Here is a 26,434-nt window from a genome sequence, read left to right as displayed (position 1 = left end):
TTTAGGCTGAATTATGGGAAGAACAGCAGGAATAAAATCAAGGGCTGGGAAAAAGATTGAATGAGCTTTACCTTTAAATATATATATATATATATATAAAATCTCATTTGAATTTTTGTATTAGTTTACTGTGATTCTTTTATTGTCATTTTTCTAAACAGGTTTCACATGAAACCATTGAAAGGGACTCAAATATGCAACACCTAATCTATTTTCCAAGGGAATTTTACCCTTGAATGGTGCTTTTTGACTGGTCAGGGTTATTTATTAAATTTTATATTTGAAAGTATTTGGGGAATTATGTAAATTCTTTATATGAATCTGTTTATTTCATGAATTGTAAATTTCATAATACTCAGTGATTGAATTGGAAGTTTAGCAAAGTCATTCAAAATGTTCAAAGTTTATAATCTGTGTGCATTTTACATATATTTTAACAAGTGCCAGAATAGCTGTATTTAATATTGTAGATTTAATACTACTTGCACATCCCTGTGACAGCATTAACTTAAGTTACACACGTTTACATTTTAGAAATAAAAAAAAAGCTAAACAAAGAAGTAAGCCTGGGACACGCGTCCCTGTATTTGCTGGGGGGTGGGGGGCGCGGGTTGGGCAGCGGGGCAGGTTTTGCCGCTGGTTCCTGCGAGCGGCTCCTGCTGCGGGACCACCGGGAGCTGCTGCCTCCCCCGAGACACCCGCCAGGCGCTGGGCCCCGCGCTCGCCCCGACCCGCCGCCCCTCTGCGGGGAGAGGCAGAGCTCTTGCACGATTTTAACAGTGTTTGTTTCTGACTGAAAAGTCGTATTTTTAAGTAACTTTTATTTGTATGGTTGTTTTTCATGGTAAATAATTGAACAGTTTGAATGACTTGACTTGGTGTCATTATCTTGCAATATAAACCGGTAACCTCACAACTCCGCACTTCATCACCCTATGAAGTAAATGAAGCTAGCTAAGCTGATGCTGTAACGATTAATAACTTGCCATTAAGGATTATTTTATAGCATGAATTTTAAAGTATTTATTCAAATGATATTTTACTCTTGTATTCACTTTGTTTTTAGATTTGTGACATGAATATTTCAGTGCTGCTTTATTTTGTTCTGATGAATTTGTTTCTTGCTTGTAAATCGCTTTTTTTATGGTATAAAGTCAATGGGAATTGCTGTTTGTAAATTAAAATGCTTCTAGAGCAAATCTATGGTCTCGGTGTCTACATTTAGATACTCACTACTAAGGGACCTGCGTTTCAGATGCTTTTCCTGAAGCGTTATAAGAAGTCGCGGTTTAATACTCACTTACCAAGCAGGAATCAAAAATCTCCACGGAGACAAACTACTCTTGAGGTTTCTCTTTTTTGCCCACATTTAGTTCTGGGCAGATGCTCGTCTGGGTTTTGTGCTCCAGAACCCCGGGTCCAGCTCCCACAGCAAAACGAGAAACGTGCCGGCCGGCGGCAGCGCGTCTCGCTGCAGGCCAGGGACGAGCCCGTTGGTTCGGGGGGAAGCGTTTCATTTCCCCGGCAGCGTTCCGCGCTGCGCTGTGCCAGGCGCGGGAGCAGAGCCCGTGCTGCTCTCGGCGGGCGCAGGACGCAGCTCCCGGGGCTGGCGGGAGCCGCCGTGGCAGAGCCCTGGCTGCAGCCGCTGCCGGCAGCTCCCCGGGCTGGCGGTGTCTCTGCGCCGGGTCGTACGCTCGCCCTGCTCTGCTGGGGTAGGCTCATCCTTCCTCTGGCAACTTCGCACAAACAATTTTTGCTTTATATTCATAAAATCACCGCCGATACTATTACGTTTGGGTAAAATTTGCCAACATCGTTGCCAGTTTTTCGTTGTGTGTGAGGTGTATGCCAGCAAAGATTTCTGTTCTATAATAAAGATGAATTGAATTTAGATGAGTTTTAAACTCGCGTGGCAGCAAAGGGAGTTTATTTTACGCTAAGGCAGCAGAGGGATGTCGCGATCTTGGCTGGGTTTGGCTCTGGGGGTGGCGGGGTCGGTTGGTTGGTGCCCTGGGACCCTCCGGGCAGGTTCAGAATGACAAAGTTTTAGCAAAACATCTGTTCAAATCCCCTGGAAACTCGAGTAATGCAGAATGGGGTAAACAAGACGTGACTGTCAGGAGGGGAATAAACGTAACGTTGGTTTTACCTGGAAGGCAGAGGCGGACCGTAGCAGACTTCTTATATTCCCCTCCACACCTTTTTGTGCTGTTTGGTTTTGTTGGAGTCGGTAGAATCGTTTCATCTGCCAGGGAGCCATCGAGGTTAGAAATAGGCCGCAGCAAGGCCATGTCCGTGGAGCCTGGAGCAGTTAACCGCTAGAGCCAAGCTGCTCACCGGTCCCTGCGGAAAAGACTCGCTGTTTCCTTCACGGTATGTCTCTGCCCACAGACCCGCGACACCGTCGCGTCCCCTGTGCAGACTCGTGAATGGGGCAGGGTGGGAGCTGACGCGACCCTCCACGAGCGTGTTGCCGGCGCCCGGATCGCCTCACTGGGGGCTGGGTGCTGCCGAGGGGTTACCCGGCGCCGGGCACCCTCTGGAAAGCGCTTTTAGGGTGCGAGTCTGCGGAAGGGGCTGCAGGGCAGCATCACGCGCGGCCCCCGGCATCGCCGGGTTATTTCTGCTTGAAGGCAAGTGCAAAGTTTCCTCCTTGACGTCGCTTTTTACTTGCTTTAGTCAAGCAAAACGGACATTCTGGATTTTGTTTACAATGCTATGCAAGTATAACCTAAGTTCTAGGTAAATTTACCCGTTAGAACAGATGCTGTTCCTAAGGGCACCAACTTTTACAGGGCGATGAGGGAAGGGAAGTGGGAATGTCTTTCCGGTAGAGGCGGTACCGGCCTGGTGCTGCTGGAAACGTGGTTTTCAGTAAGAACAGGGCGTGCGTCTGCACCATCAGAGCGACACGTGCAGAGCGTGCGCACAGCATCCGCGCGGTGTGCCCTATAGCGCGGGTGGCACTGGGGATTACAAAAGTAACTTAAATTGTTAATGAAGTAAAACATTCTTTTCTTTAAATTGCACTTTTTTGGAGGGTACCTTTTAAAATTGTATTATTTTGAAAAGCACAAAATTGTGGCGCTAGCAAAATGAAAATATGCCACTATGGATAGCAGTAAACTACGGGTCCTGGCCACCTGTCCCTGCACGTAGCGGAGTTTGGTCAAGGGCATTAGAGAAAAGTTGTACTTTTATGAAGGTTCCTACTTCTACGTCCACCGTGCACGCTGAGCTTGGTTTCCAGTTAGGCAAGAACTGCGTGTGTAGGAGCTCGTGGTGCTGAGTGGGCACCAGAGATCTCCCTTTCTGCCAAACGTCTTAAGTTCCGGCATCAGTAAAAAAGGGTACAGCAGTATCGGGGAAGACGTTCTGTAAGACAGGGTGTAACAAGGCTCCCAAAGGCCGTACAGGGTCTGGAACCCTCCGTCTGTGCTGCCGTGGCACGGGCCGTTAGGCTCCCCTTCAAGACGGATGTTCCTCTATCGCTTCCCAAACGCCTCGCGCTGCGCAAGAGCAGAGGGAGAGGAGAGGAAAAGATAAAGGCGTTGGTCCGAGGGGCCGGCTGCGGTCACCCGCAGTGGGCTTTTTCTGGCATTGGAACAAAGGAGGGGTTTGAAAGATGATTTTTGGAGGCAATTTTGCAAGATCGATGGAGAACTCATCAGTGTGAGGTAGTATCAGAGAAAGTACAAAGGTGCTTGTTTGAAAACATAGTAAGCAGGCAAAGGACAGTGACCCTGGCTAGATATAAGTGAAATGTGAGGATAAGAAAACAGGTATGTTGAGGATTAATGGAAAGGCTCTTAAAAGTGAAGATACACAATTGCTTTTGGAAGAGAAAACTTGGGAAAACGATGAAGGCGTATGAGTAAAGCAACAAGATTAGAAAACTGTAGGGTTAACAAGTCAAAACTTTTCAGGACAGTCAAATAAAGCTGAAATTATGATGTGGTTTTTTTTTTCACGCCATGTAAAATACAGTGTCTGTCACATCAAGAGCTATCCATAATACATCAGAAGACTACAGTATCTGAAAAGTCTTTCTTAAGACTGGGTTCTCTCCTTTTATAGAATGGAAAAATCCCGTGATACAAGGACGGGGAGCTCCACTGTGCTCAGGTATGAGATGACGTAGGTCAATTGTCTCCGTAAACTGGCTGCTGGCTTCAAAGGACCCCTCCTCTCTCTGTGTTGTCCACATGAAGATGTGGAAATAAGAGCAATTGTGGTGGTGTACATCAGATCATTTTAAGATTTAAAAAATGTCTCTAGACCATCAGAATAATTCTGATGTTCTTTGCACTTAACACTTAGAAATTTATTTTTTTTTTTAAACTCCCTTTTGTCTAGCTAACCTTACGCAGCATTTTGGCTGCGCAGGATTGCAACTGCATCTGGTTCTCCCCACGGAATCGCCATTGACCTTGGGTAGTTCCTATTTGTTTAAAGTTGCAATCCATGGCAATAATTACAGTGCCATAGTACAGTACGTGTGGTTAAACTTCAACTGATCTGCTTGTTTAGAGTTTGTCCCTAATAACTTGGAAAATACTTTAGGCTATTTCAGCAGAGATGTCCAATAAAAGAATTGTCTTGCATAAATTAAAGTAACTTTTTTCCAAAGCACCAATTCGGTAAAGCCTGAAAAAGGTTTTCTCTCAATCCGTTTCAGGCAATGCTGACAGACAAATGCACACACACAAGTTTGGTTATTGAATGTACTTAATCGTTCACCATTCTAAATAAAAACCAGAACTTCCTGATTCAAGATAACCCTAAGCCTGAACTGCTTATCAGGATCGCTTTCATTCGGTTCATTTTTTCTGCTCTTCTACACGGTATAACTTGCTTCCCAAAACCATGCCTGTAATTTCAGTAGAATAAATATTATAAGCAGGGATTTACCTTTTCTTTTATTAGTATCCACTATTCTAAACCTACTCTAGCTATTCTGCATAGATGTTCTCCTAATATAAAGATTTACAGGATATGGCACTGCTATGTATCTCCTTTGCTGGAAATTACTATTTACGTAGCAGAGCCAGTGCAGGAAAGATGCGGCCATTCCTGTGCAAAGCCTAATCTGGGGCTGGGATAAGTACCAGAGGAGAGCAGAATTAAAAAGGAACAGAGGTTCTCTCAAAACCCTTTAAGAGACGCAAAGTTCTGTTACTCTAAATGGAATACTAATTTTGAATTTAACTACTGACAATTCAGTGTCAATTTGTACTTATTTGCCTAGTGCCAGTACATCTTTTTTTATTTATAATGCTATTATTAAGTTATTTATAATAATTTGTAATTCCCGGTAGCAATATAGGCTGGGGGATGGAGGGATGGAGAAAAGCCCCGAGGAGAAAGACTTGGGGGTGTTGGTGGGTGAGAAGCTCAACACGCCCTGGCAATGTGCGCTGGCAGCCCAGAAACCCCCCGCAGCCTGGGCTGCATCCACAGCAGCGTGGGCAGCAGGGCGAGGGGGGGATTCTGCCCCTCAGCTCCGCTCGGGGGAGACCCCCCTGCAGCGCTGCCTCCAGCTCTAGGGCACCAACAGCAGAAGGACACGGAGCTGTTGGAGTGGGGCCAGAGGAGGCCCCGGAGATGCTGGGAGGGCTGGAGCCCCTCTGCTGTGGGGACAGGCTGAGAGAGCTGGGGGGGTTCAGCCTGGAGAAGAGAAGGCTCCGGGGAGACCTTCCAGCCCCTTCCAGTCCCTCAAGGGGCTTATAAGAAAGATGGAGAAAGACTTTGTGCGCACGCAAACACCCTCCACATTGTTTAATTTTTCATAATGCAAACTTCTTGAAAACAACTTGAGGGGAAGCCAGGATAGCCAATGAACATGACATATCACAGAATTTATTTTCTTTCAGCAATAATCACACAGAAAATATGGAGACCGATCCCACGGATGCTACATTTCAGTAACTATTTGAAAGACCAAATTACAATTGCACTGTGCATGGATTTAGGAAAAAATTAAATTGAACATTCAATCAAATGTCAGATGAACTAAAGACAGAAACATTTAATTAAAATTTTTGGCAATTATATGGTTAATAGCATTGTCTAAAGGGACATTATTTGGCTACGCATTTTGCCAGCCTTTTCAAGTAACTCAGTACAGTACAACCCTAAATCTTGTCTCTGCATTTTTTTCCACCAGAGGGTGCTGGCCAATTTTTTAAAATATATGTTACCTAGGGATAATTCAGGCTGCTGTACATAGCCGAGAGCCAACAGGAATTTAAAAAGAAGTTTCTAGTCTTTGCTTATCATGACACCTTCAACGGGAGCAGCGGCTGAGTAATTCCATTCTTAGCAGGGCAGCGTTTACGGACGGGATTTCCGAGTGTCCTGCTGTAGTGCACAAGACCCGTTGAGGCAGTGGACAGTATCACTGCAGTACTTAGAGCTCGGGTTCGGAAACTCTGACTTAGAATCTCATCATTATCAGGACAAGAAGTAACTAGCTTCCAGATTTTTTTTCCTGAATCCTTGTGGAAATACCACATATTTACCATATATATACCACAAACATACCATACATTTTATTTTTTTTTTTAAGAGGACTGTAGCCCATGAACTGTAGCTGTTTTAATGTCCCGGCATAGTGCTATAGGGTGGAGTGGAAAACATTTCACCAGAGAATCCTGTACTCTTGTTCTCCTGGGAGCTGATGCTACAAGTTTTAGAGGACAGTGTATGCAGCTGAGCAGTACCAACAGAGCAAACGCTAATAAGTAAAGAACAGCCTGTGCCTATGAAATGACTGGAGATTCATATGTAATTAAGTTTCATTCTTCAGCCATTTGGGGAGGGGTGGGGAAAACGCAGGGAAAATCCCTTTCCGCCTAGTGCATTTGGCTTTGATGTGGCTGTTGGGAGTTGTGAGCATCACTATTCACAACCAGATCCCAAATCTATGTTTAAAGTTCCTTTTATAGTTTACTCTCAAAATGAATCTTTCTACTTCGGAAACGAAGCTCATACATTTTTAATTGGGATGTCCGAAGGTGTTTACACCGCTCTGGATTTGACGGTCCCTGGAGACCTTTAGTAAGGAGGAGACTGGGACGGCAGCTCCGCGATCTTTTCTGGACACCGCTCAGCTCCGAGTACCCTCGCTCGGCTTTTGCTCCCTCCCGCACGCCCCTCCAGCCCGGCGGCGGGCCGGGGGCAGCCGGGCAGGAGCACCGAGCCCACAGCAAACGCCCTCCCGGCGGCGCCGCCCGCGGGGCTCCGAGCGCGCCTCGCCGCTGGGGGAAGCTGCGGCCCGGGGCAAGAGGCACCGTCCGTCCCCCGCCGCCACCGGGCCGCATCCGCGGGGGGCGGCGACGTCCTCGCCCTGAAGCACCTCCAGGAGCCCCCGGAGCCCCGCCTCACCGCCGCGGGGCAGCGCGCTCTGTCACCGCCACACGGCGGCGGCGCGGGGGCTCGTGCGCGCACCCGAGCCCGGGTTTTGCTCCGGGGTTTTTGGTATTTGCTGGTTCCGTTTGGGGAAAGGCGAGATCCCGCCCGCGCTGCAGCAGGTGACGCGCCGACAGAGAACGGGCTGTTCGACCCCGCGCGCACCCGCCTGGACCGGCCGCGGCTCGGCAGAACCACAGCGCCCGCGGCCCGGCCCGGCCCGGCTCGTCCCCGGGAGCTGCTGCCTGGGCCGCGACCCCGACCCCGACCCCGACCCCGACCCCGACTCCTTCCCCCCCCGGCCCGTCCCCGCGCACCTGCGGGCGGCGGCGGCTCCTGCGCAGTGGCCGCGCGCTCGCGCGCTCCCGCCCCGCGCCGCGCCCATTGGTGGGCGCTCCCGAGCGGAGCGACGATTGGCCGGCGGGCCCGTCAATCCGGCGCGCCCCGGCCCCTCCCCTCGGTCCCCCCGGCCGGGCCTGGGCCTCGTCCTCGGCGGCCGCGGCGGGCGGGGCTCGGTCCGGCGGGCGGCGGCGCTGGGGGCGCCCCTGCCCCGGTGCCGGCGGGGGCAGCCGCTGCGACGCTGGGGCCACCGTCCCCGGGCAGGTGAGGCGTGGATGAGCCCGGTGTGCCCGGCGGGGCAGGTGGCACCGGTCCCCCCGCCCGCCGGGCTGCGGGCCCCTCCGCCGCAGCCCTCCCCTTCGCTGCCGTCCCCGCTGCGGGCGGAGCTCTGCGGCGACGGGCCCGGCCGGAGCCCACCCTCGGGGCCGCGCCGCTCGTGGGGGTGTCCGCGCCGCCCGGCCCTCCGGAGCGGCGGCGAGCGCGGCGCGGGGCGCAGCCCGGCTCTGCCGGCGGCGGCGCTCGGGCCCGGCGCGGCCCGCGGGCAGGTGCGCGGGCGGAGGGGCCGTGTCCGCCGCGCCGCTCCCTGCGGGTCCCCGGGGCCGCCGCGCGGCCTTCCGGCGGCGGGTCCGGCAGGGTGGCTCCGGGATCGGCCCCTCGCCGCGGGCGGTGCGCGGGCAGCCGCCTAACGCGCTGGTGCGGGGCCGCGCAGCCCCGCGCCCGTCCCGGCTCGCGTTCGCCGTCCGTGCGGGTCCGCGGGGCGGGACGGCGCGCTCGTGGGACGCGGGTGACCGTTGCGGGACGTGCGCGGTGTGTCGGGTACCGGGCGCAGGCGAGAACCGCCGGGTTTGGCCACGGCCTACGCTGGAGTTTTGGAATAAATTTGAACTCTATTAGCATATCACGGGAATGACTTTGTGCAGATGCTGTTAAGAACCTCGGTTGGCTGAGGTCTGTTTTCAGATCACTTCGGGTGATTTTTGGTCTGACTCCAGCAGGTTCTGTACGTCTGAGGTTTTGGCGTGTAGCAGAGCAGGAACCGTTGCTGAAATTCTCAGTTGTAGAACTGCAGCACGCCCGTTGTCTTTGCTCTCTTGTTTGGGACCCAAGAAAATGGAACATATGTAGGCACTTGTCTTATTTATTATTGAAAAAATATTAAATCTGGGTTGGTCCCTGTTACACAGTAGAAAGATATTCCTTGCCTTAAAGACCTTAGAGTTGGATGTAGCAATCTGTGCCTTTTGTGCCCAACAGATGCTTTCAAAGTGGGGTTTGGAAGCTGCCCTGCACAGATCATCAGGTTCTCCTGGTACAGCTGCAGTTATGTTCAGAGTACAAACAAATGTGACTGAAGCCAAAACACTTTAAATAAGAAATCAGGATGCAGTTCTGGAGCAAGAAAGCAGGAGGCTTCGATGGCTCTGTTATCTTTCAGGAAAAACATCCTGTGTTCATTTTGAGATAAATTTTTGAGGCCAACACACAAACAACTGGGTGAAATTTAAAGATCTGTCACTAAAAACTGAAGATCAGGCTAAGTGATTTTAATGATCTCTTACAGCTTAAATCGCTGTGAGTAGGAGTTTAGACACAATAGTGCTGTAACACAGAATCACAGAATATCCTGAGTTGGAACAGACCCACGAGGATCATCGAGTCCAACTCCTGACTCCACACAGGGCAATCTAAAAGTAAACCCATACATCTAAGCGTTGTCCAAATGCTTCTCAAACAACCGTGCAAAACTTAGACTAAGACGTTTAGGGTGGGATATGGATCAGTATGCTTCGGTATTCACAGGCTCTAGCTTGGACTGAATTGATGTCAAGGAAAACACACAGCTTTTAGAATAAGGAATGACTGTAGTCATAGAATAATGTAAATTGGGAGGAATCATCACAAATAATCTAGTCCAAATCCCTACTCAAAGCAGGGCCAGTTTAGAGCAGGTTGCTCAGCGTCTCCCTGAGTTTTGAATTTCTCTGGGCAACTTGTTCCAATGCCTAAGCATTTTTGTTGTGAATATTTTTTTTCCTGATGTGTGATTGGGGTTTACCTTCCTGTCACTTGTCTCTTTTGCCTCTTGTCTTTTCATTGCTTGCCTCGGAGAAAAGTCTGGTTTCATCTTCTCTGTAATTTCCCATTAGGCAGTTAAAGCCAGCAACAAGATCCCGAGCGTGGTCATTTTAAGATTAACAAATGCATTTCTCTCAGCCTCTCCTCTTGCATCTGAGCTTGCTCTTGTTTTTTGTCAACGAAAGACTAACTTTCAGTTGGCCTTTATGTCATTTATATTCTGTTTCCTGAGCAATATGCTAGATACAGTCTTCAGCCAGATTTGTTTTCTGAAACTACATTAGGCTTTCAAGAAAATTCTCTTATTTCAACAAACTAATGCTTGGTTTAATATTACTTCAATATCTTTAGGTTTATCTTCCAATTGCCATCTTCAAGTGACAAAAAAATGAGTAGTGGAAGGGTTTAGGTGTTGTTCTTTTACACCAATTAATGTTTCCAAATTTTAAATGTTGAATAAAAAATTCTAGAAATGGTATGTCAATGTAGACTCCACTCTTGTGTTTTAGCAAAGCATAGCTGATCCTTTTACCAAAGGAAAGAAGACTGCTTAAATAACACAGTTAAATTATGCTGCTTTCGATTATTTTCTATAATGACTACATCTGTTGATTTCATAAGCAGTCAGAAATAGATATTTAGAAGTATCACTCCTAAGTACAGGTATTTTTAACTAAGAAAGTAAACTAGTTTAAGTATGGAATGTTAGTCTCATAAGAAGTTGTTCCGTTATTTTGTGGCAAGATGCAGAGGTCTTCTTTAATGCAGGATTCCAAATATTGATGGATTTTTTCCAACAAGTGGCTGTTATTTTCCCTGTTTGTTAACCTCTTCATGGGCTTCTGTTTGCTGAGATCAGGTGTATCTCTTCCTGATAAATTCTTTCTGTCTTCCTAATTGATGTCTGTCTTCAGTACTAAATGACCTTTGATGATTAATAGCATGCGGGAGGTGGAGGAACAGGGAAAATTAATGCTGCCGAATTTAAAAGTTCAGATACACTGGAGACTGCCAGCACGGAGTTTGCAAAGGCAATTTTTTCAGATGTATCAAAATTTTACTTAGAAAGTTAGTTCTCAAAGCTGTTTGGAGTGAAAGAAGTAGACACAATGGGGCACGCACACAGGCACACGCACAAAGCAAAAACTTAATTGCCAGGGAACAAATCTGACCGACGAAGCGAAGATGGGATGCAAACATGCGTTATGTCTGTAATTTTGGTTGAAATACCTAAGTGGATGCTAACTCATTCAGAACTTGTCATTTTGATTCTTTTAGGAACTAGGATCATTTGCTCATGCAGGGAGTGCCTGCTGTATGCTCGGAGTTTGGATGAGTTTGGGGTGTATGAAGAGAATATTACTTTTCCAGCAAAAGATATCTTTCTTTGATGCCCATAGGGACTAGTGTATTTAAAGACTAGAAGATACACATTTTTGTTAAGTGGTGGTTCCTTAACAATAGAAGAATAAAGTGGAGGCACGGTAGTAACACTGTGTGATCTGCAGTGATTTTTAACTTTATCAAAGGAACATGGGCAGGTCAGTTTCCACATGAAAGTATCTGTCTTTGAGATAATTTTCTTCTTATTTGATGTATAATTTTCTTTTCTGTTACAAAAGTTGGTATAAGGGGTGGGTTATGTCTAAATAGCACCGAAGGGAGTTACCTAAATAGTATTTTCTCAGGTTTGTTGCTGATCGTGTTTGGTGGAAGAACTGTGGCTTAATTTGCCGATACAGAGAAAGAAGTGTGATTGTATTTGGTTTTGAGTCCATTCTGCTTTGTTTAGTTAAGTCTTGAGGAAAAAGAAGTGAGAATGAGTAGCATTTACCATCGTGAAGCTCCTTAAAAGAAGTGATTAAAACCAGTAGGCAAACCCGTATCAGCTAGAAGGTTGTGTTGATAGACAGAGTGAGGAAGAGTTACAGGTACATATTTGGAGAATATTTAGTTATGAAATTCCTAATATGTTACTTTTCCATCTGTGATGTATTCTTTAGTTCTTTTGAGTTTTGGAATTTGTCACATACCAATGAAAGTAGAATGGGGAACTAGCCATCGAAGCTGGGAGGGAGAGCTAAGAATAAAAATACCAGAGTGCATGTTTCAAATGAGGAATGCACAGTTTGAGAAGAACTGAGTTATATCGTAAATGTCACCGTAACCCTATTTCCTGCTAATTTACAGGAATGTCATGCTTCTAAACAAGAGAGAAACCTGCTGAATAGCCAGAGCCAGACCCAACAATGGACTGATGGTGGTGTGCAGGAAAATGGGTTGATTGAGTGCAGAACTACCTTATTCTACTGTAAGTATCCAGCTGTAATTAAAGTAACAGGTATTTTCCTGTTTTCACTTACATTTGATACCAGAGATTACAGAAGTGTCTGTCAGTTCTCTTCTGGCTAGAGAACCTCGAGTCGCGTTAGAGTCATGATAGTATTATACTGTAATACAGCAGGTATATATTTCTTTTCCTGTGACTGTTGTATTGAGATTCTTCTAAAGTATAACTCTCCTAGATGTGTATCTTGTCCTTCTAAGCTATGCAAGGCAGCAGACTTGCTTGAAGGGTAATGGCTTTTGAGGGAGAACTTCTGCTGGAGGGGGAGCTGCAGCTCTGTCTTGATGTGGATCAAGATGGTATTGGGTTCCTAACTTGTGGGGTTTTATTTATTATTTGTTCTTTGTTAAGGACAAGTATTGCTTTTGTGGTTACTGTTGCTAACCTAAAAGTATTTTTCACTTTGTTCCCTTCGACATTATGCAGCAATGCTTTCTCCTCATTCTGTTTCTTAGAATTTGTTAAGATGGAGTTTGTGTTCTTGTTTCATTTATGTGAAGTAATTGCCAGTTAACATAGGGTAAATATAGGTTTATATGGTTATAAAAGTTGATATTTTTTATTATTATTATTTTTGCATGAGCTGCATTTGTAAGGGTGACACCTGCAGAATGTCAACTGCATGTAGTCTGGATTAAGGTAAAGTAATGTAGTGCATCACAGCAAAACTCCCCAACTACGTTATGGGAAAGAAGTGGCCACTGAAATAGCAGTATAGTGTTCTTTCACTCTTCCAGGAAAGTAAGACCAGCAGTTGAAGGACATTACTTCTGAAAAAGTGTCAGTGGAAGACTAGATTGGAGAATCTGGTCCGATAGCCTGCTTGAATTGCTGTGTGTATTACAGTCAAGACGTCTTCACACAGTCATCTGTTTGGAATGAGGATTGTTTCTAGACCACTTCACTTTACACCAGTCTTCTGAGATGCATGGGGTAGATTTTTGTGCTAGATTTACTGTCAAAGTCTAGAGGAAGCCTGAGACAACTGAAATTGGTAGTCTGATGCTCTTGAGAAGTGTTTTAGCTAACTGAATAATTGTCTCTGGGACCTGTACGCATGAAATGTTCAGGTTCTTTCACCCAGTATTCGAAAATTTTGGAATGTGCATTTCTATATTATATCTACATTGGATTAGTTTTCAGTTTAGCACATGGGTAGCTGATGCTTTAATCTTGTTTTCAAACTTGACAGTACGACTATCAAGGCGTTAAAGGCTTTCTTTATCCAAAGGCTAAGATACGATACTTTAACCTCAGCAGGGTCCAAGACATGGCTTTGTTGTGCCAACATTCCCTCCCTCCTATAAACACACATCTTCATACCTCTGGGGAGATTGTTTTTTTTTTCCTCCCATGTCTGCTACTGCCCTGAAAAGCTGCGAGTACCACGTACCTGCTAGTGCACCTGAGAGCCAGTTTGGAGAGGATGGAGCTTTTCTGAAGTTGACGCGTATGTGGCTTGTAAATGGCCAGCCATGTTGCATTCGGTGAACTGTAGGGATTCTGTCATATGGAATATAAATGTTCTGCTGAAATAGTTTTTCTGTCATCTAGGAGTATTTGGAAATCAGTAAAATTAAGCAGATTGAATTCTTGGTCTAGAGCGGCAGGAAATTATTTGGCTACCTAGATTACCAGCTCTAGTAAGTATACTGTTTAAAGCATTCATTGCATTCATTCCTGTATTAGATGTTGTGTTTTCCACTTCTTTATAGTTACTTCCATTAACAGTGCTGTTCTTCCACACTTTTAGTCTCAGCTTTTTTTCTTTTCTTTTAAAGGACAGACTTCTATAATTCTGGGCTGTGTATTGCTTATTCTTCATCTCTGAACTATTCCCACAGCACGCAGTTATTTACATGACAAAAGAATTATTTAATCTTTGTATTTAATATCTGTTGCAGACTTCCCGCCAGGTTGGCTTTGGACTATTCTTATTTTCTTTTTATTTTTTCATTTCCACTATGTAAGTTTGTGGGGGTTTTTCACTAGTCAGGGTTTCCACACTCCCCCCATTTCCCCGTCAACGTTTTACTCTAGTACCATTTTTGAGATGATTATTTATCTCGGTGGTTCTTGAGCAGCATCACTGACTTGTTTGTCTTTGTTTGGATTGAAAATTCCAGATAGCTTTTTGTGAAAATTCTAAACCTCTAGTGCCTTTGAACTTTGGTGTTCGGTCCATCCGACCTCCCTGACTCTTTTCTGGTGAGGCTGTTTTCCTTCTCTTGCGTTCTGGCTGTCCTGTCGTTAGACAGCTCCTTGCTCTGTAGCAGAGGCAGACCGATTCATCTTTTTTCCTTCACTGGTATGCTGTCACTTTCTTTGCTTTTTTCACATGGTCATATTCTCACATAAGTAATTTTCTTGCTGATCTTTCTGCCCTTCAGGATCTGTTTTTGGCATGTTTCTAGTTGCTACATAAATTCTTTCCCTTCTCGCGTGTGTTTCTTAATCCCTATCTGTACCTGTCCCTGGCTCATTTTCCTGACTTCAGATCCTCTCATGCATAAGAAAGTACACATACAAATAACTTTTGTCACATACCTACCTGGGTAAATGTTTTGCAGTTTCTGTTGTGTAGTTCTGGTTTTCCTTCCTCCTTCCGTCATCTCTCTCCTCAATAGGAGGTTCCTTCCTAGGTCCGAGGGTTTAAAGACGAATACAGGAATGTTCGACTCCTTCCTACAAACTTGCAGGCAAGGAACACAATCATCCATCCCTTGTTTGCTGGGCTTTAGTGTTTCTGTCAGTGTCTTTTTTTTGGCACAGGCTCTGTCTTGTTGCACCTCCTTGGAAGCGGCCCCCGCTGGTGCAGTGGCTGTAAGCCCTGTAGCCAGTAATGGGCTCTGAGCCGCTCCTGGACGCCTACCTTTTTCCTAAGTTCTCTACTACAGGAGCCTCAGATTTACAGTTGGCTTCTGGAACATGTTAACTGAAATAAGTAGATATTTACACTGTATAAAGTCTTCATTGTACTTAAATACTCTCAAAATAATAAACGTCTCTGTTGCCTCAGTTTCTACATCATTTTTGATCTTTGTTTCCGTTTCCACTGGGACTCCTAACAGTCAAATTCTCTCGGTCGTCTAATCTCTCTCCTGTGTGGCAAGCGTACTGATTCTGCTCGCTCACTCCTGCCTTCCTCCCCCAAAGAGAGTGAGTCGTCTTCTAATGGAACTGTAGTCCCCTTTGTCAAGGATATTCAGAATAGGCCTCATCAAATGCTCAAAAGTCCATTACCCAGCAATTTTCTAGTTGCCAGCCTAAAGGATTCAGACACGAAGAACTGGTTGGTTCTGGATAGCAACCATTACTTTGTTTGCTTAAATGAATAGTCATAAAAGCTTTTGCTTCTGTTTCCCAATTTACTTCTCGCTGTTTTTCCTAAGAAAGCAAGCTGTAGTATTTTTTGGAACTCAGAAGTGCTTGTGTCACAAAAGAGTAATCCTCTTCTGTTCTCTTGTATTGTTGTAGTCTCTGAGTCTGGCCGTTTCTTGTGTTATGCTATTTGCCCATGTCCTGATAGCTCTGCATAACTTCTTGTTTTGTTTGTTGTTGTATTGTGCCTCACACAAAGACTCTTGCTCCTTGGTCAATGATGAAGGGTCTTGGGACTTTTGTAAATCGACCTCTGCTATTAGTCTGAAGAAAAAGTGGGAAGGGGAGGAAAAGGGAGTTTGCTTCATTCGTCTTCAAATAAGGCACTCTTCACTTTTGTCTTTCCTTTTTCCCCCCTCCTTACTGGTTATTTGCTGGCTGCAGTGGTACTGTGGAAAAGCATGCAGGACTGCACCAGGAGGAACATGCCTAGCAGGTTGTAGGGTGGGATCCACCCTCTTTACTCAGTCCTGGTGAGGCCGTGTCTGGAGCGCTGTGTCCAGTTCTGGGCTCCAGAGTTCAAGAAAGTTACGGACTTACTGGAATGAGTCCAACAAAGACCCCCGAAGATGATTAAGGGACTGGAGCATCTTTCGTGAGAGGAGAGGCTGAGAGAGCTGAGGCTGCGGAGCCTGGGAAAGAAGAGGCTCAGGGGAGGCGTCACCCGTGTGTAGAAATACCGCGGTAAGAGGATGGAAAGGGGATGGAGCCAGAATCTTTTCAGTGGTACCCAGTGAACGGAAGAGGCAACGGGCACAAATTAAAATCGAATGGAGTACATGGAAAACACGTGGAATTCCACCTAAATACAAGAAAACTCTTACTTCAGTGAGACTGGAACAGGTTGTGCAGAGAAGCTGCGTCATCCATGGAGATTGTCTAGCCCTGAGTAAATTCTGTTCTTCAGGATTTAGGACAGTACAGCGCAATCTAGTGTTGTCTTCTGAATGAGTTGTCACGCTTTGTTTCTTATTTATTTCCATTATTTTTCTGAGGGATGGTGTAAAACAGGTTCTCAGAGTAATTGCATAAAAAACCTGAAATCTAGAAAGCAATTTCTTCCATTTTCATTTCTTAAACTATCAAAGATGAGTACATATTCTTTTCTGAGTTACAATTGCATATTAAAATTTTTAAGACACTTTGGAAACAGGCCTGTAATAAGTTAAGAATCGCTGCCACCTAGTGGAGCATTGCAAACTTTGAAGTGTTCGAAAACTCGATTAAATAAGGTTCGGAGAGGAGAATCCACAGGTTTTTGTGGTTGACACGGAATGAGGCATTCCAAGTGGCAGCAAAGGATGCTAGATTTCTTTTTTTTTTTTTTTGGAGTAGCTTGTAGTCGTTATTCTTCATTTAAGAAATGCAACTTTATTTTTTTCTTGTCCATTTATAGTAAAACCTTTGAGATGCTCCTGCTGACTTCAAACGTTTGAATAAAAAAAAACACTTGATGGAAGACACAGAAGCTGCAAAGGCTGTTATGCTTTTGTGGCAAATATTGCAAATACTAGTCCTCACTAGTTCCTCTCTATCATATATTGTTTATATACTATTTCAAAATATGTTAATCATGTTTAGTGTGACAGACAGGGTGTCTTCTAATCTTGAGACTGGTGCTAAATATGAAACTTCAGCTAGTTTTGCAGAGGAATTTTAATCAGAATGCAGTGTTTGACAAGAAATTACTGCTTCAGTTCAGAGGCATTTCTGTCTGTTTCACAATGAAAACGGAAAGCTCGGTTTGCAGAAACAGAAAATAGGTTCCAGATGCTAATAACTTACCGTGATGCGGCTTTTCTCTAACTCGGGGAGGAGTATCTGCAACACTGTGGTGCGGGACTGTCACACCAGGCAGGCTAAAAGAGCCCTTAAGTCACGGTGCCATTTCCCAGCAAATCCGTGTTTGTATGACAAATTAACAAGCTTTACTGGTTCCCATTTCCTTGTGGATGTTTACTGCAGAGTCTGGGCTTCGCAGTGACAATTTCATGTTATCGGTGCTGGTGGCACTTGCCAAGTATAGCTGTGTACTGTTGCTAGTACTTTCTGTTGCTCAAGAAAGTGATTTTCAGCTTTCATTGATATGTGTCCTATATTAATTAATAGATCATGAAAACAGGAGAGGACTCTGGTACTAATCACTGGTGTCTTCTATACTGTATGTCATAAAACTTACTCAGATTCTTATTCAGTCTTGTTGTAGGAGGTTGTTTTGCGTTTTTATTTAAATAAATAATTAAATAAATTCAACCTAGATATAAAGATTTCCTGACATGGGTAAAATTCCACAGTCAGTGCAAAGTTCTTCAAATGGCTTGTAATTATTAGAGCCCTGGACTGTATTTCTAGTCTTAATTTGTTTAGGTTTCCAGCCTGAGATCGTTCTTAGTAGAACATCACTTTGTGATGTTTGCTTTTCTTATGCAAGTTGTGTTGATCATACCGTTACTTTACTTCTTGATGCATTAATGATGGTAGAGGCGGTAGAATGGAGAGAGGAGAAGAAACACTTTATAGTTAACTTGTAAATATAATAAATGGTCATTAGAGTGAACTCAGTTATCGGTGGATATAGTAAAGATATGGGACATAATCAGGATGGAAATAGCATTGCACATTCACACCGATGTTGTCAGCCCCCTACTCTTCCATGGTTTTAGCAACTAAGGATCCTATGAGATATTTAGTAATTTTGAAATAAAGTTTGGCAGTTCAGGAGCATTTGGAAGAGCCTTTCTGTTACGAGATTGTGCATACAGCTCTTAAACTGTAAGACTGAGACTTTGCGTTCATTATGGTTTTGAGAAATAATAAGAGCTCATTCTTATTCAAGTTGTAGGATGTCAGCATACCCTTTTGGTGTAGTGGTTGCCACAGATTTGTTTGTTTCCAGGTTGCCCTACGACAGTAAGTTATTTTGAAAATTCAGGATTTGGACTGTTGTAGAGCAGCCTGACTATGACAAAGGAGTCTGCGGGGGTCTAGTGTACCGTGTGACTAGTCAAGTAGAGCACAGCATAAAAGCCTGACCTGAACTTTGTATCTTGTTTTTAACCTGCTGTTAGGTATAAATCAAATCAGTATTCATAAAACCCAGGGAGTTTGGGACCCAGATCCTGAAGTTGTTTCTTAAACTCATCACAGCAACTGCTTCTTTCCTTGAGATAGAACTCATTTTAGTGTACGTGCACCAGAGGGGTGGAAGTAGGAGAGTTGAGATAATTTTATTCAGAGAAATCAACTTTGAATCTGATTGATTCCTTGGCAGCTATTGGGAGGTGCTGAAAGAATCAGCTTTTCAGCCTGTTTGCTCAGGAACAATGCGTGTTATTGAAGAATATTTATCTATTTCAGTGATTTCAGTTTCTGGTCAGGTAGATCAGTGGGGTTAACACATAGTTAATCCATAGATCCTTAACGTTTATAGTAGTTTTGGTTAAAATCGTATTTCAATCTAGTGAGGATTGACAGGTCTAGTGATCCTGAGTCTGGGACACGCTTACTTTGCCCAACTTCTGTATTTGTGCTGGTAGGAACAGTGACTGGTGTAAGTTGCTGCACTGAACGTTGGAGTGCCGTTTCCCTTCAAAAGGTGTATTGTCATTGGATCTTGTCACAGACCAATATAGGGATCTATGTACTAAATTATAAATATTATTTCCATTACACTTCCATTGTTATTCATTAGCCATAATAAGAAGTTTTGCAGAAAAGAATGTGCATGAGACTTCTAAATTGTTCATGGCATATTTTATCTATAGGTGGTACTGTTGCCTAAAGCATAATGATATATATTAGGGACTTTGCAGTGAAACGGATGCTGAGAATACACAAGGCAGTTTTTGCTTAGGAGGATCATTGGTCATATAAATGCAGTGGCTTTTTAATCTTCTATAGCCTAAAGGTTTTTTTTTAATTACTAAACTGTTAGTACACAATTATTATTTAAACGCAGGTTTTTTTAATACTTTAGAATTTTTCGTGTTATACGAAATGGCCACCAAGGTCTAATGTTGAATTATTTCAAAAGGAATGAAAAGAGCTTTTTCTTATAAAGCATTGTGACTGTTTAGCCAGCTCAGTCGTCGTCTCACGTGTGTGTTTGTGCATGCATTGTACATCATGAAAGGGCTCAGAATGGCATACAAAAGATCGCTGTTTTCTGAAGGAATTGGGGTTCACATGCATCGTTTCTGCCTTTACTGTGGGAGATGCGGTCCTTTTCCACTCGGCAGCAGTCGTATGTGAGGGGACGAGAAAAGGGGTTTGAGAGGTGATACTTGACTGGACAGGGCACTCGGGAAAGTGAAGATATAACGTAGTGTTTGAATGTACTAAATTTTTGGGAGGAGATGCTGTCAGTCAGGAATTAAATGGTTTTACGCCAGTGTTGCGCAGTGCTTCTGAGGTTTGTGCATTAACTTAGCAAGTCTCTACAGAGCACCCAGCAGCTGCTTCTTTCATGGATGTAAAGGAATTCTCCTCTAGAAATCCATCCCGACTGGCTGCTCTGTCACTGCCATGACAAAACAGCTGCCAGTTGCTCAGACTCAGAAGGATTTTGAAAATTTACTTTTTTTCCGTTTTTAATATTAGAATGATGATACTAAACAAAAGAAACTTAGCGGGGGCGGGAGGTATGTAAATATCTAGATATGGAGAACAAGCACCATACAGTTTTAGATACTGCGATGCTAATTGCCTTTTTATTTAGCAATAGTACAAAAAGATGGGACTTCTTTCTCCCCCTCTTACAAGCCTCTGGGCTGAAGCTGGATGTGATGTAGATGGTGATACAAGTTTCGCATCAGTGGCTGAAGGCAAACACAGGGGCACAAGTATAACCACGTTATTGTTTCATCCTGTTTTCATAATAGAGTCCCATTTTCCTCTTCCAGTACGTTAACTGTGCTAACGTACTCTGATTTGTACTCTACGCCCACAGCATCCGAGTATGACTTTGTTCATGGTTCATCAAGGAAAGAAATGTTCTAATGGTGAACATCTGGAGGAATAGTTTTTGAATGAAGAAAGAGGAAAATGAGTGCAATGATGAAAAACAATTCGGAATTGAATATGGAGCTCTATATCATCTACTGTAAATGTGTCCTTAGGCTGGGGCAATTGCCAATAAGTGGAATAGTATATTGTTGATCTTGCTGGAAGTAGAAAGCAAGATTCTTTCAGTATTCTTCATTCTCTTATCTTGATTGATGACAGCTAACCATTCTGTTGTTTGATAGAAAATTCTGGAAGGCATGTCCTCTGAGGAGCGGCTGAGGACTCTGGGTTTATCTAGTTAGGAGAGAAGGAGGCTGAGGGTCAGCCTCGTTGCTCTACAGCTTCCTGAGGAGAAGAAGTGGAGAGGGAGGTGCTGAGCACTTTTGCATGGGATCCAGGGGCAGGACATGTGGGAATGAGCCAGCAATGTGCCCTTGTGGCCAAGAAGACCAATGGTGTTCTGGGGCGCATTAAAAAGAGCGTGGTCAGCAGGTCGAGAGAGGTCATTCTCTCCCTCTACTCTGCCCTGGTGAGGCCACATCTGGAGTACTGTGTCCAGTTCTGGGGTCCCCGCTTCAAGAAGGACAGGAACTACTGGAGAGAGTCCAGCAGAGGCTACGAAGATGATCAGGGGACTGGAGCATCTCTCTGATGAGGAACAGCTGAGAGACCTGGGCCTGTTTAATCTGGAGAAGAGAAAACTGAGGGGGATCTCATCGATGCTTATCGATACCTAAAGGGCGGGAGGCAAGAGGATGGGGCCAGACTCTTCTCAGTGGTGCCCGGCGACAGGGAAAAGGGGCAATGGGCACAAACTGGAACATGTGAGGTTCTATGTCAACCTGAGGAGAAACTTCTTTTCTGTGAGGGTGGCAGAGTCCTGGCACAGGCTGCCCAGAGAGGTGGTGGAGTCTCTGTCTCTGGAGACATTCCAGCCCCTCCTGGACACGTTCCTGTGCCACCTGCTCTGGGTGACCCTGCTCTGGCCGGGGGGTTGTACTAGATGATCTCCAGAGGTCCTTTACAACTCCTACTGTTCTGTGATTCCGTGAATGGTTCCAATGTTGAGTCAAGGGAGGTTCAGACGGGGCATTAGGAAGCATTTCTTTACAAGAGGGTGGTCAGACCCTGGAACAGGCTTCCTGGAGAGGCGGCCGTTGCCCCACGCCTGTCAGTGATTGAGAGGTGTTTGGACAATGGCCCTTAATACCACGCTTTAACTTTTGGTCAGCCCTGAAGTGGTCGGGCAGTTGGACTAGATGATCCTCGTAGGTACCTTCCAACTGAAATACTCTATTCTAAACTTATTTTTAAAAAAAAACAACAACTCAGCTAGTAGTTTCTGTTGGTTCCAACCAAGTTTATCAGTACCCAGACAGGGCCCTAGTGTTCTGTAATTGTCTACGCTGAAGCAGTTGTGCAGCTAATTTAAGCATAAGAAAGAACAGTTATCTTTTGGCAGAATACCAATGTATGTTCTCTTAAAAGCATGCTGTGCCTGTCAGCTCATGAATCAGTGATATTAGGAAAACCATAATGAACTAATGAAAGTAGTAAGAAAATGAGGTTCGAAATCAGCGAGGACAGTTAACTTTTGGAGCCCAGAATGGCTGTACCAGGTCTGATCAAAAGCCTCTCTAGCTGATGTTTTTTCCTCCAACAAGAAAATCCATAAGAACAGTGGTCATCAGTGGTTGCTAACATGGTTATTCTCGTATTTGCTGAGAGCAGTGTGAACAGTTAGTAACTTCCCCAGTTTGCTCCGCTAGCATTCAGAAATTAGGGCATAGGGTCTTCCTTGGCCAGAGGTGGTATCTGTGCTTAAGAGTCTTTTAGTGACATTCTTGTGAGTTGGATAACTAGTAATGGGAATGAACTTATGGTCATTGTAACTGAATTACATGCATACATTACAACAGAAATGTAAAATTGGAGTTTCTGCTTTCAGAAAATGTCACTTCTGTGCCATAGATGACAAAATTTAACAAATGCTGGTAAAATAATGGCTATGGTGGTTTCTTTTGTGTTCAGTTTTGATGGTGGTTTCTTGGATTTTGTTTTTTCCAGTTTAGTCCTTTTTTGCACTGTCTTCAGTTTTGCTTCAGAGAGAACTACATATCTAAATGAGTTTGTTAAGTTGGCAACGAAGAACAGACAACTTCTGATGGTATGTATGTTTGCATCCTGATTTATCCACTTTGCTTCTGGTAGTATATGGATGAGATCTACTGCAACGTACCTGTGAACCTTCTGTACAAACAGATAAGACGTTTTCCCTGTTTTCCTTTTTTTTAGCGCTGTTTGTATAATGCATCATTGTAATGATTAACCTGTTGAAAGAATTTTTAAGAAGCAAAAGCTATGACGAGAAATTATATGTAATTTTGGTGACTTTTTACCTTTTATTGCCAACATATTGGACCTTTGATGACTTTCAGAATTTCAAAAATTTCTTTTTAATCTTACTGGAATGAAATATTGCAAGTATGGGGGAGCAGGCTTTTATATTGTTTTTCATATCTTTCTGTATGTAGTCTGACAGCCTTTTGTTACAGTAGGCTTAGTAGTAGCTCCAGTGTTACTTAATTTGCAGGATAATACCTTTTGCGATAGCAGGGGCGGAAATACATCAAATCACTTTCGTAAGACTATAAACTCTTTCTTGGATTTAACTTGAAAGGATAATTGCTCCATATGACTTTCCTCAAGGCAGCAAAACAAATGGGTGTGTAGGGAAGTACTTTTTCATAGGAGATGTGAGTCTTGGAGAAACCTATACACATAGTAAAAAAACCTGCATTTTTAATGCTTGTGTTATATTTTAAACATTTGGGGAAAAATCTGTTTCGGTCCTTTTTAGAATGAAAGCATCTAACCTTGAAAGCTTCTTCTACGTACTGAATGTTGAAGGGCTAAAGTATGTTAGTGCTTTTGGATTCAGATATTAAAGCACTTCTGTCTCTTTTTGGTTTAGTGAACGTTAAAACTTGGAGTAAAACTGAACTTGGACGGGATACAAGATCACATATGGGATTTTTCTTTCCCCTTTCAGAGCATTTTTGAGCCCCCGCACACTGGAAAGCCTAGTCAGAAAGGCGGAGAAGGAGGAGATGAGAATATTTTTGTGGCCTTGATGTAAATGCCACGTTTTAAAGAAATTACATCATGAAAATTGCTTTCCACTTCAGTATCTCTAAGGACTATTAACAAGAGCAACTCCAGACTTAGGAATACTTTGCAGTCTGTTAGTGTTCAAAAGATCAGTTAATTTTATCAGGACACAAGATAAAGGAAATGGCTTCTTGACTAGCTTAACTGAAGGGGTTCTGTCATTATTTGAAGCAGTCACTGATTTCATGCGTGCCCGTGACCTGGTGGGAGAGTTGTTGCTGTTTGTCATGTAAGGCCTTTAGGGATGGCAGGTGGGGTGAAGGCCTCGTCTTTCTCAAGGAAGTCAAGTAAGAGGTTGGTTTTGTTCTCAGCTGCTTTTCCAGCACCTCCCTGTTGTGTGGTCGGAGGTGCGGAGGCAGAGGGGGAGGTGGCCGTATCCCCAGCGGTTCAGCCGTGTCTGCTGTGGGGACAGCCCTGCTCTTTGTTTTCTCCATTTAAAGAGAGCCGGAGCTTGAGCCGAGCTGGTGATGGTGGGAGCAGTCCTTGGCCTGAGCACACGCTCAGACAGGTGCAGACAGACACAAGTGGTTCTGCTCTTAGTGTTACGTGCATGCTGTATCTGAAAAAGTTTTGCTATCTGTCTGCTTAAAGTGTGCATAAACGTTCTGCAGCATGCCAGTTCTTTGCGCAGTGAAACGGGGCTGTATGGTGTCGGTGTTTTAACCTGTCCCTAGCAGCTGATTTAGGTATAATAATTAGAAATAGCCAGGTATTTTAGTTTTCACCCCAGAGGCATAATACTGGTTATTTAATTTGGGAGGAAAAGTTCTTTCTTTTAATGCAACAGGTGCTTGTATTCAGCAGTCTCTTCCGTACGATCCTGCGAGTCTGAACCATGTCAGCTTTTTTATGCCCATCTTAATAAGTTTGCTCTTAGGGTTCCACTTGGGTTCTCAGATCTGCGTCTTGCAAAGCATCGCTTACCTGACAAAGCGAGAGGCAGATCCTGTACTAAGACCTTCTCTGTGGCGGTTGGCAATGGATGGGGTTGAACGCTGTCACCTCAGTAAGCCTTGTAAAATTGTCCCCTTGTCACGTCATCGGCCATTTCATTGTAGCCCTACGGTCTGTTAGTGGGTCCCTATAAGATCGTTTAGGATGTGAGTGCAGTCTTAGTTGTGAGATTATGTGGACTCCCATCGAGTCCAATATATCATCATGATGTATTAGCTGACAAAGTTTTCAGTGATTAAGATAAGAGCGTAATGTGTTGTGTTGAACGTTTAACTGAAGGACTTTGGCAGGTGCTGTGTCGTTGTGCTAATTGTCGTTGGACCATTAATGAAAGGGCAGCTTTTAACTTTTTAAGCTAGCAGTTAGAACAGATGCCCAAAATGCACCAAATACAGTGTCTATGTGAAGTGTGGTTTTTGCTGTGTTTGAGAGTAGAGTTTGAATTTTGGTTCTGCCTTTTACTTCAGATAAATACAGAGAAAGATTGTTTCCAAACAGTATCTTCTATAGGAACAATGAATTAATTATTAAGTGTTGCAGCAATGATCAGAGGTCCAGTATGAGGGAAGGATCAGACATATCCATCGGTGACAATTTTTTAAGCGACATGAAAAAGCCTTCTGAGCAATTTTCTGAATTAGCCGGTCTTACACTCAGATTTTTCTTTGCTGTGTAGAGTTGAAAATAAAGTTGCTTAGGATTCCCTTCACTTCCCCTTACATAAAATTTTGACCAAAAGGAATGTTTTTCTACCTGGAAGTGTCTCTTGTCATTGGGTAAGTGATGTTAATTAAAAATGTGTGTGTAATTCTTTTATGAGCACCCTTGCTACTTCAGTTAAGGCTATAATCTTGACAGTTGTTCTCACTGTAATTGTGCCTATTTATATAAAAATTTTATTTTCTCTGAATGACATGCAACTTAATTATATTTGTAGAATTATATACCCGCCTATGTCTGTATGGTGCATATCCTTTAGTGTATAATAATTACCATATGTCCAAGAAGAAATCTGATTTCCTGATACCAAGGAGATAAATATTTATAAATACTTAATAATTATCTTTGTTTAATACTTGTTTCAAAATTGATGGTTCTTGTAGGTATGAGTATTACTGTTGTGATCAATGGCTTTGTTAATTCAGAACTGCAATATTGGGCTTTTTGGTGTTGCTTTTTTTTCTTAGTATTCATTAAACGCTTTGTATTTCAGTGTTTTCATTAAATACTTCGTAAGTCTGGAATGGATTATTTGATCCAAGTGGGTTGAGGCAGCTTCTTTGTGGTACCACGTACTCGATTTTTTTTTTTGCAGTCCAGTCTGTTGGTTTCTGGAGGAAGCTTAAGGTGTATTACGTATGTGGAGTCCGAAGCCAGCTTGGATCTGCACATGTCTGCTTAATCCAGTTTGGAAAAAAGTCTCACTTCAGACAGTGCTGAGGCTGGATTAGCTGAGATTCGTGAGATTCATCCTTCCAACTAAGACGGGTGATGTTGGCCGGTTCTCTTTTCTGGAAAACTTGCGTTCTTTGGGGCCTGACACAAAATGCTTTCAGGCACACCTGTCTGTGTAGATATTAGTGGAGGCCTAAGCAGCTGCAAATAGGATTTGCCATTAGAAAAGTACAGTGGGACTTAAATCACCAGTTATGAGACTAATTCAAGTGATGAGCAGGACAAAGTGAGGAAGCACCATTTTTTCAGTCAATAGCTTGGATTTCTTAAATATGTCATGGTAACCAACAGTTTCTG

At 43.9% G+C, this 26,434-nt stretch overlaps 1 protein-coding gene across 6 annotated transcripts in view; it reads left to right on the top strand.

Annotated features, from left to right (window-relative positions):
* The first annotated feature begins 7,859 nt into the window (after positions 1-7,859).
* Positions 7,860-26,434, top strand: part of RALGPS1 (Ral GEF with PH domain and SH3 binding motif 1) — a 118,955-nt gene continuing 100,380 nt past the window's right edge. For 2 of the 6 annotated variants that reach the window (XM_074608541.1, XM_074608536.1), the window contains exons 1-3: positions 7,860-8,013; positions 12,016-12,136; positions 22,625-22,724. The gene's annotated coding sequence lies outside the window, so the exon portion shown is untranslated. Of the gene's footprint in view, positions 8,014-12,015; positions 12,137-22,624; positions 22,725-25,358; positions 25,459-25,997; positions 26,171-26,434 lie in introns of all 6 variants that reach the window. The other 4 variants (XM_074608539.1, XM_074608538.1, XM_074608537.1 and 1 more) reach the window with 4 other exon arrangements.

Source organism: Larus michahellis, chromosome 15 (genome assembly GCF_964199755.1).
Source record: "Larus michahellis chromosome 15, bLarMic1.1, whole genome shotgun sequence".
Lineage (NCBI taxonomy): Eukaryota > Metazoa > Chordata > Aves > Charadriiformes > Laridae > Larus > Larus michahellis.
The sequence above is the reverse complement of the archived record's forward strand: the minus strand, read 5'-3'. Positions and strand labels throughout refer to the sequence as shown.